General features: G+C 43.1%; 1 protein-coding gene, 1 long non-coding RNA gene and 1 pseudogene across 4 annotated transcripts in view; 1 reads left to right on the top strand and 2 right to left on the bottom strand.

The window, feature by feature from the left end:
* Positions 1–15,682, top strand: part of PRKCE (protein kinase C epsilon) — a 514,046-nt gene that overhangs the window by 26,528 nt on the left and 471,836 nt on the right. The window lies entirely within an intron of this gene.
* LOC146404833 (uncharacterized) overlaps positions 1–15,682 on the bottom strand; it is a 1,439,763-nt gene that overhangs the window by 1,365,036 nt on the left and 59,045 nt on the right. The gene's annotated exons all lie outside the window — the stretch shown is intronic.
* On the bottom strand, positions 7,489–7,944 carry LOC100737273 (nuclear transport factor 2 pseudogene; annotated as a pseudogene).

Genomic DNA, 15,682 nt, shown 5'->3' with positions numbered 1-15,682 from the left:
GACTCTATGATCCTGGTGGTTAATGGATGCCAGTTGTTGATTTCTTGGGGGGTGGGGTGTGGCGGAGGGGAGCAGTTATTTACTGCTGGAGTGGGGAGGTCTTCTGGACCATGGGAAGTCCAGGGAACCCCAAGACAGCTTCACTGGAGGGGATTATTACCAGAATCATCCCCAATCTCAGGACACCCCCTTTGCCCCCTACCCTTGTTTCTCTGCTGGCTGTTCAGCCCTATCCATGTTCCAAAAACTCCCCTGGGCAGGGTCCCCCAGCAGCCTGTGTTTTGGTCATTGTTTGCTCACAAGGCAAGTATTCTGGTGATTGAGATGTTGCTCTGTGAAGGTGATTTTTAAGAACCAAAGCCAGTGCAGCAAAACCATTTAAGACATTCTGGTAATTCCTTAAAGGATACAGAGCCCCTTCTTTGTTCTGTATGCACATGTGTGGTTCAGAGTGATGTTCGTAAAGACTCTCTTTTTACCTTAAGAGGAAAACTCAGTTCAAGGTTGGAGGATGATCAAGAGAAGGACAGTTCTGCTTGAAGTAAATTGTGACCCACCCACCAAAGGAAGGCCAGGAAGTGGCGCCAGTGGGTGCAGATACCATCACGTCTTGCATTCTCTACCAGACACACACTTTGTTCCACTGCGAAGAAAGGTGGTTGTGATGAAGAGGGTAGTGAAAAGCTCAGCCCGGGTTCCAAGGAGGCCTATGAGCAAAGATAGCACACGCTCATCCTTCTGTGGTCAGTGACTGCCGGTGGTTGGAGGGAGGTGCAGGCATCTCCTTTCTTTCCTTTTTTCTTCCCAATTTCTAGATCATTCATGCATTCGTCCAACAGATCATTAGGGAGCCCCTGCCATGTACCAGACATCAAGCTAGGCCCTGGGGATAGAACTGGGGTCATGAGCGTTCTGTGCACCCTGACCTCAGGGGGCTTCTACTCAATGTGGGGGACAGACAGGCAAATGGACCGTTACATTGTATGAGAAGTGCTGGGATGTATGCCATGGGGGCACTTCAAAGGGGTTCTGAACTAGCTGCATGGGGTAGGGGAGGCTTTTGGGAGAAGGTGACATTTAAGCAGAGACTTGAGGAGTTGCTGTTGCGGCTCAGTGGTAATGAACCAAGCTAGTATCCATGAGGATGTGGGTTTGATCCCTGGCCTTGCTCAGTGGGTTAAGGATCCAGTGTTGCCTTGAGCTGTGGTGTAGGTCAAAGATGTGGCTTGGATCCCGTGTGGCTGTGGCTGTGGTGTAGGCCAGCAGCTGTAGCTCTGATTCAACCCCTAGCCTGGGCACCTCCATATGCTGCAGGTGTGGCCCTAAAAAGAAAAAAAAGTAAGCAGAGACTTGAAATGAGAAACTGAAAAACGTGACTGCATTGTGAAGTGGGGTGATGGGTACGAGTGGGGTTTTTTGTCAGCTGGCCCCTCCTTCCCTCCTTCTCTCTCTGTCTCTCTCTCCCATGCCTGCTTCTCCCTCCTCTCTGTTCATTCCTTAAGAGTTAATCCTGGAATCATAAGAAGCTCCTTTGGGTGCAGAGTCATTTGTGAGTTTGGGCTCTATTCGGAGGGTAACAGAGGATTGAGGAACAGATTTTTTGTTTTTGTTTTTGTTTTTGTTTTTTAGGGCTGCACCCATGGCATATGGATGTTCCCACGTTTGGGGTCAAATTGGAGCTACAGTTGCCGGCCTACACACGACAACGCTGGGTCCTTAACCTACTGAGTGAGGCCAGGGATCGAACCTGCAGCCTCATGGTTACTAGTCTGATTCATTTCTGCTGCACTACAATGGGAACTCCGAGGAAAAGATTTTTATGCTGAGAAATAGCCTGGCCAGATTTGAAATTTATCACCCTGGAGAATGGACCAGCCATCGGTTAAAAAAATTAGGGAACTGTGGTAGGTAGTTGGCTGGTTAGAGATGCTGATGACTTGGACTGGAAATTGGCAGGCCTTATACTGATTGGAGAAGGCAGGGCTGGCGGTGGGTTGAACGTGGGGAGTGAGGGTGGCTAGAATCCAGGACAAACTCCACGTTTCTGGCTTGAGCAATGAGGTGGCCCTGAGTGATCTTTACTGAGATGGGTAATTCAGAGGAACAGGTGTCTTTGTGGACGCTGGGGTCTTGGATGACTGCTTTCGATCTGCTTTGGGGAATTTCATCTCAGGATAGGACTGTTTAAGGTAGGGAACCTGAAGGCACTTGAAAGGTGAATTAAGTGATGGAAAGTCTATGCAGAGACCGGGCACTGTGGGGAGCAAATCACTAGCTTTTCCTGCCCTTCTCTCTGTCCCTACAATGTAAACAGCAACTTTATTTTACAGGAGTCTGAAGAATCTTTTCGGGCTGAAATTGACCAAGTCGGTAGTTCATCCACTGATCCAAGGGAAAAACCTTTGTTTCTTTGTCATAACAAGGGAGTGTCTGCTCACCTGGCTTTTCTGTGTTCCTTATCTGTTTCTTTTTGGTTTTCTTGGGTTATATGTGTATATGGAAATTTTGAGCTTTTTTACTTAATCTTTTCGTATTCTACCTGTGGTCAAATGCATTCAGAATTTTCAGTGTATTTCTTTTGAGTTAAATAATGCAAAATGTTCTTAAAATGTCCTTTTAAATTAAAAAAATGAAAGAAACCAAAGCTAAGATTTTATATTTTATTTTGGTATTTGTTACGAATGTGATATATAATTTTAGCAGCATTAGTGAGGGATCAGGTTTTAAAAATGTTGTTCCTTTCTGCAGAGTGCCAATGTTTTGCAACAGTTATCGCCAAATAAAAATGCATGGCTTGGAGTTCTTGTCATGGCTCAGTGGTTAACGAATCCGACCAGGAACCATGGGGTTGTGGGTTCGATCCCTGGCCTTGCTCAGTGGGTTAAGGATCTGGCATTGCCGTGAACTGTGGTGTAGGTCGTAGACGCGGCTCGGATCCCGCGTTGCTGTGGCTCTGGTGTAGGCTGGTGGCTGCAGCTCCAATTAGACCACTAGCCTGGGAACTTCCATATGCCCCAGGTGCGGCCCTAAAAAGACAACAACAACAAAAAAAAGCATGGCTAGTTAAGGGGACCAGTCGTTTCTTTTCTTTTTTCTTTTTTTAATTTCCCCAGTACTTTTTTTTTTTTCTCCTACTATGCAACATGGTGTGTATACATTCTTTTTTACTCAATGGGGACCAGTTGTTTCTAAACTGCTTTGTAATTTTAAGGGCCCAGGGTGAACTTGGGTAAATCAGAGTGTTAAAACAAGTATTAGGTGAAGAAATTGCATAGATGAGAAGTAAGAAGGCAAAAAAAGTTTATGTTAAGGGAAATTTGGAGGGAACTAAGTTATTTACCCTCCAGATATTAATCTGGACTTATCTGGAAAGTTTTTTTCATTTCTCTGAGTATGTTCCGCCTCAGTAGACTCAAATTTCACAAATACCATGTATTTTTAAATTTCAGAAGTCATGCATCTGTGGGCATTTGTGAAACTTAGTGCAAGTAAAATGAAGAGAGACAAATTTCAACTGTTTCTGCTTTATTCTCATTCCATTATCTCATTATCATCAAGGTTCATCCTTGATGAGGCCTAAGACAAGTGGAAAGTTTCTCATTTTGAAGTTTAGTTGTTCTTTAATTGGTCACGCAAAAGAAAGGCTTACATCGATTTTGAAAGACAAAACATGTCCTTGTTTTTTTTTCACTAATGCCCAACTTCTACATGGCTGACTGGATATTGTTCAAATTTTCCAAAAGAAAAAAAAAAAAAAGAGAGAGAGAGAGAAACACCCTGATTTTGGGTCAGAAGCCAGTCATGGAAAATTTCATCCTGAAAGGATAATTTTTCATAAATATGCAAGCAGCAAATGGCAACATGACTACAATAGCATCTGTGCCTGGACTGCCATAGACAATCTCTTGCTGTAAACACTCAACTACAGGCGTACACATTAGGTCCAAAGGAAAAACACAGTATTTGCACAGGCCCCTACCTCATCTTTATTCCACATTAATTCATATTTTTTTAAATAGCATGTCTAATATGCAAAAGGTAGTTTTGCTAGGGAAAACTCTGCCCTCGGTATTTGCAATCCATTTTGGGGGGAAAGTGCACATATATTAAAATCTAAGTCCATTTGTAATCAGTGCGAAGTATGTGATGCAGACAGGAAGCCCTGTAGATCTAAGAGGGTCAAGCTCATGGTATACGGGCTGTAACAGTCAGGGAGGTCTTTCTTGGAGAAGTGGAACTAGGTTGAAAGATGGGGTGGATTGGGACAGACATGGAATACTTAGAAGAGGAAGGGGTCAGGGAGCAGGTGACCACCAAGAACAGGAAGCCTGGGGCCTGTGGGTATACATGAGCCCTTGCTATGGGTTTGTTGATTGACTTATGTAGGCACTCTGCCTTCCTTCAACTGGGTTCCTGCCAGCTGGGACAGAGAGGCTGGCTCAGCTCAGCCTTTCCAGCTCTGACCTGGTGACCATGCAACATGAAGGTGAAGTCCTTAAAGGGCAAAGGTCATGAGAAGTCTTTTTTCCAGATCCAGGCTCTGTCTATTTCCCACACTTTCCTTCTGTGCTCTTAGATGTTGAAGAGGTTTAACATCTCTCCATGTGAAGAGAGGATTTGGAGAGAGATTCTGATAACTATTGAGAGAGAGAGGCACAGAGATGGAATCAGAGATTAACAGGTGCGGGTTGGGATGAAGGGTGAGGGTACAGGTTTGAACCTGGTGTTCACAGACTTGGTGCTGGCTGTTCCAGAAACAATAAAAGTCACTAGACAAAAAATGAGGGCTTGGTTGGTAGTGGGGCTCTAAGTCTCCAGAGGCTGCAGCCAGTTGGTGGAGTCTGAATGGTGAGGGCCAGGCATCGCAGGAAGTCTCGCTGCAAGATTTGTTCTTTCCAAGTGAGGAGATTCTGGTGTGTTCAGGCTGATAGAATGGGCCCCTCTCTCCCCCTCCTGGGAGGGAGAATGGAAAAAAAGGATCGTGCTCCTGATATCCCAAATATGAGCTAATATACGGGAGGGATGCTCCCCCTGGTCCTTTAGGCTCAAACCTGTGCTATAGACGGATAGTTTACAGTGCCCAGGGTTAAATGCTGAAGTCGGGCTGTTTACATGCTCAGGACATGGAGAGCCAAACTGGGAAAGTAAAATAAAGACTGTCTGATAAAGCACGCCCACTTCTGCCCCTGAACCGGAGCTCACACACCGTCAGATATGTACACACACACATGGCCAAGGCATCTTGCTGTTGAATCATTTTCCGGAGAGGAGAAAAACCTTTGAACACATGGCCATAGCATAGAGACTTTCCAACAGCCTTACACATTTCGACTGGTGAAACTCCATAAGAAACGCTGTCCCAAGTTGCTTATGACAAAAATCAAATACACATAAAACAGAGCTTTGCCCAAGACACTCTGATATTCTTATACATCATATTTGTTCTTCCACTCAACAGACGTCTGTTGACTACTGCTGTGCTCCAGCCCCTGTGTTAGACCTTAGACATTGTAAACTTCCAGGAACGTAGGTATGACAACCCATGAAATGTCCTTTTTAAAAACATAGCGCTTTCCTCCGTTCTTACTCTAAGCACTTTTCATTTGTCTCATGTAATCGTGATGGAGGATCTAGGGCAATGTAGTTATTCTAGGCTTTAGCCAGGTGGTATTTTAAATTGCCATTTAGAAATTGGTCCCATTATATTTATCCATAAACCAAGCCATGACATTCTCAGAGTGCCCAGGTAGGAATTTATGCATCTAATTGAGGCCAATCAGATCTGTTTGGGTTTTAGTGTCTATCCCTGTGGTTAACGCCCCATTGAACTCTGTGGGCAATTTCATCTGTGTTATTCGATTCTAAAGTTTGTCTAGTTGTGCTGGTTTTCCCTTTCTTGGCCTGGGGGTGAGACCAGGAGTACCAGAAGCGAGGGTTGTTGCTTGGTGACACAACGGCCAGGCCCACATGCGTGGTCAGGAATGGGTGACGCTCTGGGAATCCAAATGCCGGGACTGTGAGAGGAATGCAGAGTCTGTATTTAAAATGGTGAAATGGTGGGTTTCCCCCTAAGCGAATACAGTCGGCAGTCACTACTCCTGCAGCCTGTGCTGTTGGGAGTACTCACTTGGCACTTATTACATCCTGTCTTGGGTTATTAGCATGCATCTGTTTTTCCTGCCCCTTTGGTGTGGGTACAGGCCTCTCTCCCCATTCATGTTCCTTACCAGGGCTCTTTATGGGGAGCAAACATGATGGTTGTTTTTATTATGTACTAGGGGTGTTTGATTTATTAAATATGTTTTTTTCCAAACAATGAGACGTTGAGTAATTGAACCTCTTTTTTAAAAACAGACGTATTGAGGCACTATTGACATGCCATGAAAGACATGTCCAGTGTACAATTTGAGAAGTTTGGACTTGATGATGATATTAAAAAAAACATTGAGTGAGTACCGATTTTGTGTAAGTCACCTATCTGAGAATGTGAGGTAGGGACTTTCAAAATGACACTGGTGTGATAGTGACGGGGGGCCTGATTTGGTTCCCAGATGACTTTCTAGCTATAGTATTTATTTATTTTATTTATTTATTTATATTTACAATTTATTTTTATTTTATTTTAATTTTTTTTGGCCACCCCATGGCAGGTGGAGTTCCTGGGCCAGGGATCAATGCCACAGCTGTGGTAATGCCAAATCCTTAACGGGGCCAGGGAACGAACCTGTGTCCTAGTGCTCTGGACACACTGCTGATCCCATCACACCACAGTGGGAACTCCTCCAGCTATAGTTGTTCTGATTTGGTGAGTTCAGATGCTACTGGCACACAGTGCCACCAAGTTCATGTGTATGTAGTTGTAAAGTCTTCATCTCTGCGCCCTCTCAAAAAGTGGCATCTTTTGTCTTTTGTTTATTTTTTCATGGAGGATAGTTTTTAAAAATTTATTTTTCTCAGCTATATTCGTGTATCATTGACAAAGATATATATATATCTTTATATATATATAAAAGTGTGTCTTTTATATATATATGATATATATAGATATATATATTTAAATATATATTTAAAGCACTCAACATGATTTGATGTAATTATATATTGTGAAATGATTACCACAATTAAGTTAATTAACATATCCATCAATCACCTCTTATGCTTTTCTATTTTGAAGAAAATTTTCGTGGTTTTATTGCATCATGAAGCATTGAAACATCTGAACAAGTCCATATCTGGGTGGCGAGGCAGCTGCTTTCTCTTTCATTTCTTTGGGTTACTAGAGCAACTTGTCAGTAGATAAAAAAAAAAAAAAGACAAACTTTTGCATTACTTAAGTCTTTCCAAGGCACATGCTGGGACAACACAAACTTCTCCTGTCAGATGCAACTAGCCTAATGTCCAAATATCATGCACACTAACCTCAGTAGCAGTAGCGCATGGAGCCCACTCCCACTGCAGCCCTGCTCATTTGTGGATGATATTTGGAGCATCTGGAGGAGTGTGAGTAGTATTGGGAAGAGGAGGGAGAAGGAAAGAGCATGAGTGCCTGGCTGGGAGGAGGTCAGCCGAAGTTGTGCAGGACAAGCCTGACCAGGTCATTGGTGCAAACACAAGCATCGTTGATGTTCTTTAATAGGAACATCTGGTGGACCCCATCATGGGGTCTTCATTGGCCTTGAGCTGGTACACACCCATGCTGATGATGCAGCTGTCTGGTGTGGGCTGATGGTCCTGCGCTGTGATGCTATGCTGGGTTTCCTGGAACAGAAGGCTAGATAATTTCTCCGCAAGGGCAGTTTTCCCCTGGAATTGCTGTCCTTCCCATGGAAGGCAGGACACGTCACTGTAAATTGTGCCTAGTTGGGTTCTGTCGTTATCAAATAACTGGTAGTAATGTTGAATGAAGCTGGATCCAGTCTGCTCTCAAACTGGCTTGTCTCCCATTCTGAGGCATCACCTGGCCTCGTTGAGACCTGAGGGGCTGGCGCGATGTTGGCAGCCTTTTTTTTTTTTTTTTCTTGTTTTCTTGTTTTTAATGGAGCCTGGTTTATAATGACCTCAGTAACTTAGGGCATTTAATGCTCTTGACAAATCCAGCAATGATTTTACTTCCTGACTGAAGGGGTGCTGGCTGGCTGGCTGCGATTTGTTCGGAAAATTCAGTCGGGAAAGTCGGTGGATATTCTTATTGCTGCAGAATCTTTCTGTCTGGATCCCTCTTTGATTTTCAGAAGGGCTGAGCAGGTCCTGCAAGGGAATTGAGTGCCAGGGCAGGCCAGCTGAGTTTTAATTGATTCTAATTAGCACCCCCCTAGAGTGTAACAATTTTTTTTTTTTTTCCTCCAAGCAGTCAGCCGAGTAGCATTAGGAAAGGTGAGACATCTTTCTTTGGAACCATCAACGAGGCAAAACTATTTTCAGCTCCATCTCTGCAAGTCCTGCTTTCTCAGGAATAGGGAGGAAGTGAGATAAGGAAAAGAAGCACCTGAGAAGCAAGGTGCCAGGAAGTACTCATTTTAGACCCAGCTGCGGGCTTAGTACAGCAGGAAGAAGAGGCTTAAGCTCTTTGCGCTCAAGTACCTCCCAGCTGAGTTGGAAAGAATGAGAGATGGGATATAATCAAGACTTAATGTTTCATGGGAGCTGGAGACATGTTTCTCGGGATCAGTATTTATGGACATTACAGAAGGTGTTTTCTCACCTTGAACAAGTCATTAGATTTGGAACTGGATGCTGGTGCCAAAAGAATAAGGTCTAAGAAAACAGTTCGCAGACAGTCCTGAGTGCTCCCTCCGCTCTCAGCCACACTCAGTTGGGATCCAGTGCCTGCCTGTAGTGGTGATGCTCCTGTTTTCTCATCTGCTGGCCAGACACATGGTTTCCATTGATAGGCAGCTAAGTTTGCAACCAGTGCTTAATCATTTGCGGTGTTACAGGGACAGAAGTAATGTGGGAAGCTAGAGCCTCAAGTCAACCCAGGGCCTCATGAGTCAGAAGTTTCAATCTACCTTGCCACGAAACACCATAGACAGCTTCAGAGTATAACTGGGTTGGTGCTAGGGGACCACTCCTGGGGAGTGGGAGGGAGGGAGCCCTTATGCTACAGCTGGACACAGTGACATGGGGGTGTCTTCACTCCCCTCCTCTCCAGTCAGGAATGCAATGGTTTTGACAGTCACTTCAAAACTTGCTCTCAGGAGTTCCCATCGTGGCTCCGTGGTTAACGAATCCGACTAGGAACCATGAGGTTCAGGGTTCCATCCCGGGCCTTGCTCAGTAGGTTAAGGATCCGGCGTTGCCGTGACCTGTGGTGTAGGTTGCAGACATGGCTCGGATCCCGCGTTGCTGTGGCTGTGGTGTAGGCTGGCAGCTGTAGCTCCGATTCGCCCCCTAGCCTGGGAACCTCCATATGCCGCAGGAGCGGCCCAAGAAATGGCAAAAAGACAAATGCACAGTGGGAAATATATTCTGCCTTGTGACACAGGGTATATGCGTGAAGATGAATAGGATCCTGTTTGCCCTCCTTACATGAGAGGCACCTGATCCATTTTAATAACCTATTGTTTAAATTTTTATTTTATTTTTTTGCTTTATTATTATTATTTTGCTTTTTAGGGCTGCGCCTGTGGCTCATGGAAGTTCCCAGGCCAGGGGTTGAATCGGAGCTGCAGCTGCCGGCCTACGCCACAGCCAGCCTACGCCACAGCCGCAGCAACTGCATCTACAACCTGCGCCACAGTTCACAGGCAATGTCAGATGCTTAACCCACTGAAGGAGGCCAGGATCAAACCCGCGTCCTCATGGATACCAATCAGGTTCATTACTGCTGAGCCACAATGAGAACTCCCCTATTGTTTAATTTAAATAATGTAGGGACCTACTAAATTGAAGGTCCATGAAGGGACCTACTAAACTGATTTCAAAATTCATAAGTGGTAGTGAGCTGCAGGGCCAGACTGAGCTGTGGTTTGGTTTCCTGTACCAGGGCGCCTAGTCAGGGGGCCATTGGAGACTGAACCTCAACTCTCATTTCTCTCTCTCTTTTTTTGTTTTGCTTTTTAGGGCTGCACCCACAGCATTTAGAAGTTCCCAGGCTAAGGGTTGACTCGGAGCTACAGCGGCTGGCCTACGCCACAGCCACAGCAATGCGGGATCCAAGCCATGTCTGTGACCTACACCACAGCTCAGGGCAATGCCTGATCCTTAAGCCATTGAGTGAGGCCAGGGATCAAACCCGCATCCTCATGGATCCTAGTCAGGTTCGTTAATTGCTGAGCCATGAAAGGAACTCCTCAACTCTCATTTCTCTTGCCAAGCAGTTGCCCATCTTCGGGCTCAGTCTTCCAGAAGAATGAGTACCTTTTACAACGTGCACATGGAACAGCCCATGTGCCCAAGATTTGTATGCATGGGACTTGTGTGCTCCATTCAACACCATTTGTAAGTTATAAGTAGGACCTGTGTGGCTGGTAGGGTCCTTCCTGTTGGTAGGTACCATGCACAGGAAAGAGAAGGTGGAAAATTACAGGTTAGGAGAGCCTAGATCCAGAGCAAGAAGGGATGCCTGCACATGGTTTTGGCACTGGTGAGAGTAAAGTTGAGGGGGTTGTTCTAGCCCCACTGGTAGATACCAAAATTGGTGGATACTCAAGTCCTTATATAAAATGGTATAAAGTATTTGCATAGAGTATAAGTACAACCTTCTGTGTACTTCAGATCCCTCCAGATTACTTAGGGTACCTAAAGTAACATAATACTATGTAAATAGTTGCTAATGCAATGCAAATGCTATGTAAATAGTTGCCAGTGTACAGCAATTTCACAGTTTGCTTTTTAGAACTTTCTGGAATTTTTTTCTCAAATATCGTCTATCTGCGATTGATTGAATTTTGGATGTGAAATTTCTGGATATGAAGGTTCCAACTGTATATGTTCCCGGCTTCTTCCTCACGTCCCCTTCCCTCTGTAGTGGAAAGATCAGGAAGGTGCTGAACCAAGACGAGGAAGAAGGGCCCGTGTAACTTCAACACTGGTCATGGACTCTTAGATTTCTCTGAAGGGAGTAGCTGAATTTCTCTCTGGGATGAAAAAATCAGGAAAGAGCAATAAGGAAAAAGTAAATGTAATAAGAAATGAAAATGAACAATAAATGCAACATGTTTATTGAAAACGTTCTCTGTACCAGAAGCTGAATCAGATACTTCATTGTTTAAATAACTTCTTACACTCACTGTGGTTTACAATAAATTCTTTTTAAAAATGAGATTTACCCATCTGCATGAATGCCCTCATTTGAATTCTATGATTTTTCTTCACTTCTAGCTAGTCACTAAGCATAAATTTCCTGAAAATAGAAGAGACTCAACTGCTATTATTCAAATAATGACCATTGTGCCAGAAGGGAGTGTCAAGGAGTTAATTAAAGTTAACAAAACCATTGCCAGATTTCCTAGGGTGAGAAAAGTTTTTCTTTTCCCCTGCGTTTTTTATGTAAAGCATAGAAGACTAACAGGCATTTCTTTCATGTCACTCAGAGTTTCTCATTCAGCAAATACTTATTGAATATTCACTGTGTCCTGGACACTGAGTAGGCACCTGGTACAAAGCAGGCCTGAGAAGTCTCTGGCCTTAGGGAGCAGGGTTCAGGGGAAGGGCAGACTTAACTCATGAGCAAGAAAGGGCCCTGAGACCCCTTTATGTGGTCATCAGTAAGGGCCCTACTCAGTGTGTACCAGTTAGGATTAAGTTTATCTGCATGTGATAGAAAACCTAAACTAACAGTGGCTTAAAGACACAAGTTTTTATTTTCTCAAGGGCAAGAACTCTTGATCAGGACTTATGTGGTATTACTATGATGTTTTCAGGGACTCAGACTATCCAGCTTTCCACTCCATCATCCCTACCTTATGGCCCTCATTCACATGGTTCATTGTGGCTGCCAGGGCTCCAGCTATCACATAGTCATTCCAGGAGAATGAGAAGAAGGGCATACTTTCTCCCTTTAAAGGAAGCTTGGGAAATATAGTCTTTATTCTAGGCAGTCATGGGCACAGCTAAATTCAGAAGGTTTACTTTACTAAGGAAGAAGGAGAAACTTTATACTGAGGTCAGCAACCAGCAGCCTCCCTCTAGGCGTGAGGTGCAATGGTCTGGGAAAGCTTTGTGAAGGTGGTAGGGTGTGACTCAGGCTTTCATGACTGGGTAGTATTTGGATCAGACTGACTGAAAACCTGTTGACTATAGACTAGACCCCTGTGCTATAGCAGATACGTCTGTGATAGAGCTTGGGAAGGTCCTGCTCTGGCAGATTGTCCACTTAGAGAACCCTGACCACCGTCTCAGGAGTTCCAAGAGTCAAGCTGTAGATTAGCAGGTTTTGATTATTATTGTTATTTAACATTTAAGTACAGGAGATTTTGTAGATATAATGTAGGGACTCACACATGGGAGTTCTTAGAATGCGAACTCTGTCCCTTGTTTTCTGTCATGCCCAGAACACACACCTGGCCCTATAGAGCATGGCAAATAAAGGGGAGGGGAAGGCAAGCTGAAATCCAGAGAGACCCAGTATGGGGAGTGCAGTTGGATGGTCCTAGAGAAAAGCTTGTTCTTCTTCCTAAGTTCCTTGCCTCTGTTTTATCCAGACCCCAGAGAAATCGGCAGTTTGGTTTTCTCCTTTTTTCTTCTCCCCTAAGGTTTTGCAGAATACAGAGCTAGCAGGATTACCTGGGTTGTTAGGGGTCATGCTGTCAACAAAACAAGGATGTCTGTTACCATTGCCTGTATTAAATGTTGTTCTGTAGGCACTAGCTAATGAACTCGGACAAGCAAGAGGATGCATGTGGAAAGCGAGAGGTGGAATTTCCATGCTGTGCATATGGTAGACTTATATCCTAAATGATGAACTATTTATTATAAACAACCAGAGAATACAGTAAGGTGCATGGGACGTGAAATGAATATACAAAAATAGCTTTAGAGAAAAAGGACCAGGTAGAAAATAAAATGGAAGCAAAGACTCCATTCACAGCAAGGATAAGTGAGAATAATTTAGGTGAACTAGTTTTGTAAGCTATTATATATTTTAAGTGGTATTATATATATTTAATTAGTATAATACCAATACTAGAATAGACAGAAAGATCAATAGTATAGAATGGAATCGAGAACTAGACACTGATATATATAAATAGAAACTTTATCTTAAGATAAAGGTGGCATTTTATATCAGTAAGGAAAATGATAGATTATTCAATAAATAGTTTGGGACAACTGGGTAGCCATCTGGAAAAACAAAAATTGGATCAATATCTCACTTTTAGTGCCAACATAAATGCCAGAAAGATACAAATTTAAATCTTCAAAGTAGTAAAAGACAGAAGTTTTAAAAATTGTATGGTAGCATCGTCTGCCTAGGTATAACACAAACCCTGTAAATCATAAATACAAACCGATATGTTAAATTTAAATTTCAAAAGAGTAAACAAAACCAGGCCTCATGGAGGTTATGTCCCTGATAGCTTCATGAACCATCAGAAAGTAAAAAAAAAAAAAAACAAAAAACCCAGAAACAATGAATGGAGAATCACCTATAAAAACCAAAGGATTAATATATTTAAATGATAAAGCGTTCTAGTAAACTAATAAAAGATCTACAACATAATAGAAAAATGGGGAAAAACGGGAGTATGTTATTGACAGAAAAGAGAAATACAAATGACTCAAATATATAAAAAGATATTCAAACTACAATAAGGTTGTTTTTTTTTTTTTAATTATCAGAATGGTGAATATCACACAACTTATCACTGAGGGTAGAGGAGCCAGAGATGGATGCATAATGGGAGCATATACTGGAATGACTTCCATGGTGGGAGTTTTGATACTCCTCATCAAAATGAAACATGCACATGTGCATTATCACAATAATTCAGACATATTTGTGTGTAAAGGGATGTGTGAGAAGAGTTGTTGTAGCATCTCAATGTCTCCATTACTCTGTTTCATTTTGCTCATCTGTGAGGTAGGAATGATGATTCCAATTTCCTGACACTTGAAAGGGCTGGTCTCAGAGTGTCTCAGAAATGTACCAGGCTGCCTGAAAGAAGAAGAAAGATTGTCTTGAAATTTAGGACATTATTCTGGTGTTTCAGAAAAAGGGTCCTAAATCAAAGGTAATTGCCCTGTGCTTTGAAACACTAGGGCAAAGCCAGCCTAGTTGTGCTAGGTTTCTGCCTGCTCCTCTACTACAGCATCAAGAGCTCTGTTCAGAGGCACTTGGAAGGACTTTGGAGGCCAGTGTGGTGGGGGTGGCTGGTAGCCTCTTTGACACTGGGCTCTGAGAGATGGAGCAATGGGTCAGTGCACCCCTTACCACTGGGGGACACCCATTCTGGCCTTGTGGCATACCTCAACAAGCTCCCCTAGGGCCATCTTCATGGATCCAGCATGCAGGGAGTCCTCAGATTTGACATTCTTTTCACACCACTATTAATTTGCGTCAGATAATGATGCAACCTGTTACACAGCCCATCAGCATAATTATAGGTAAGAAAATTGCTAAGGGAAGTCCCTGAGCAGTTGGAGACCAAAAGGAAATATTTTCAAGTAATTAATATGTGAACTGATAAAAAAATTTAATTTTTTTTAAAAATAGAAAAGTCCTCAGAGTTCCCATCATGGCACAGTGGAAACGAATCTGACTAGGAATCATGAGGTTGCGGGTTCAATGCCTGGCGTCGCTCAGTGGGTTAAGGATCCAGCGTTACCATGAGCTGTGGTGTAGGCCGGCAGCCGTAGCTTCAATTGGACCCCTAGCCTGGGAGGGGTCCATATGCTTCGGGTGTGGCCCTAAAAAATAAAAATAAATAAAAATAAAAATAGGAAAGTCGTAGAATGTTATAGCTCATATCTGTCCAGAAATGGGTATATACTAGATGAAGGTAAGCTGAAATTGATGGGTGCTCACATTTTTATTTTAATTTATTTTCGTCTTTAAAATATCATTTTAAAAGTACCATGTTAGATTTCCTTGTTTCCCCCTGCCCCAACCCCAAAATAAAGCCTAGTAAAATAGCCATCCTGGGAGTGTATAAACAGCAGAGGCTAGAATTTAGCAAAATGAAGAGAATTTAACTTGGATGAATACATTATGCATAAGAAATAGAGCATTAGTCTGGGCTTTGTTAATGGCAGCTGCCTAAACCACCAAATGATTGTGTCGATTTTGTGGGTTTCTTGAAAGAGACCAAGCATTTAGAACTTCTCTGACTTATGTAACACTTCAGCCAGTGCATTGGTTAAGTCAAGAAAAATAAAGCATGAGGAACAGGATTTCAAATAGAGCTTCCTATCTGGGTTGGAAGAATTCACGCTAATGATCTGTTATGATCATTTTATAAATTGCACCCATAGCAAGTGCACATTGGGCCTGGGGTCAAGTGCATTAGCTGAAGAGACTGTCATATCAGAAGGCTTCTGAAATGCCTGCATGAAGCATAATTCATTAGCTGAGCCTCAGCAACATAAGCGAATTGGTGATGACCTTTTGGGAGCTCATGTTTCAAAGCAGATAGTACTGATGTGGCCAGAACCTTAAGAGCACAAGGAAAATGAACCAAATGTTGCAGGCACAGATGAGCCATCTGTGTGCTCTGTTTAAAGTAAACCTCATAAAAGAAAA

The sequence above is a fragment of the Sus scrofa genome, chromosome 3 (assembly GCF_054392235.1).
Source record: "Sus scrofa isolate SSC_HxYL_T2T_F1_AM1 chromosome 3, Sscrofa_HxYL_maternal_Yorkshire_Landrace_v2.0, whole genome shotgun sequence".
NCBI lineage: Eukaryota > Metazoa > Chordata > Mammalia > Artiodactyla > Suidae > Sus > Sus scrofa.
The sequence above is the reverse complement of the archived record's forward strand: the minus strand, read 5'-3'. Positions and strand labels throughout refer to the sequence as shown.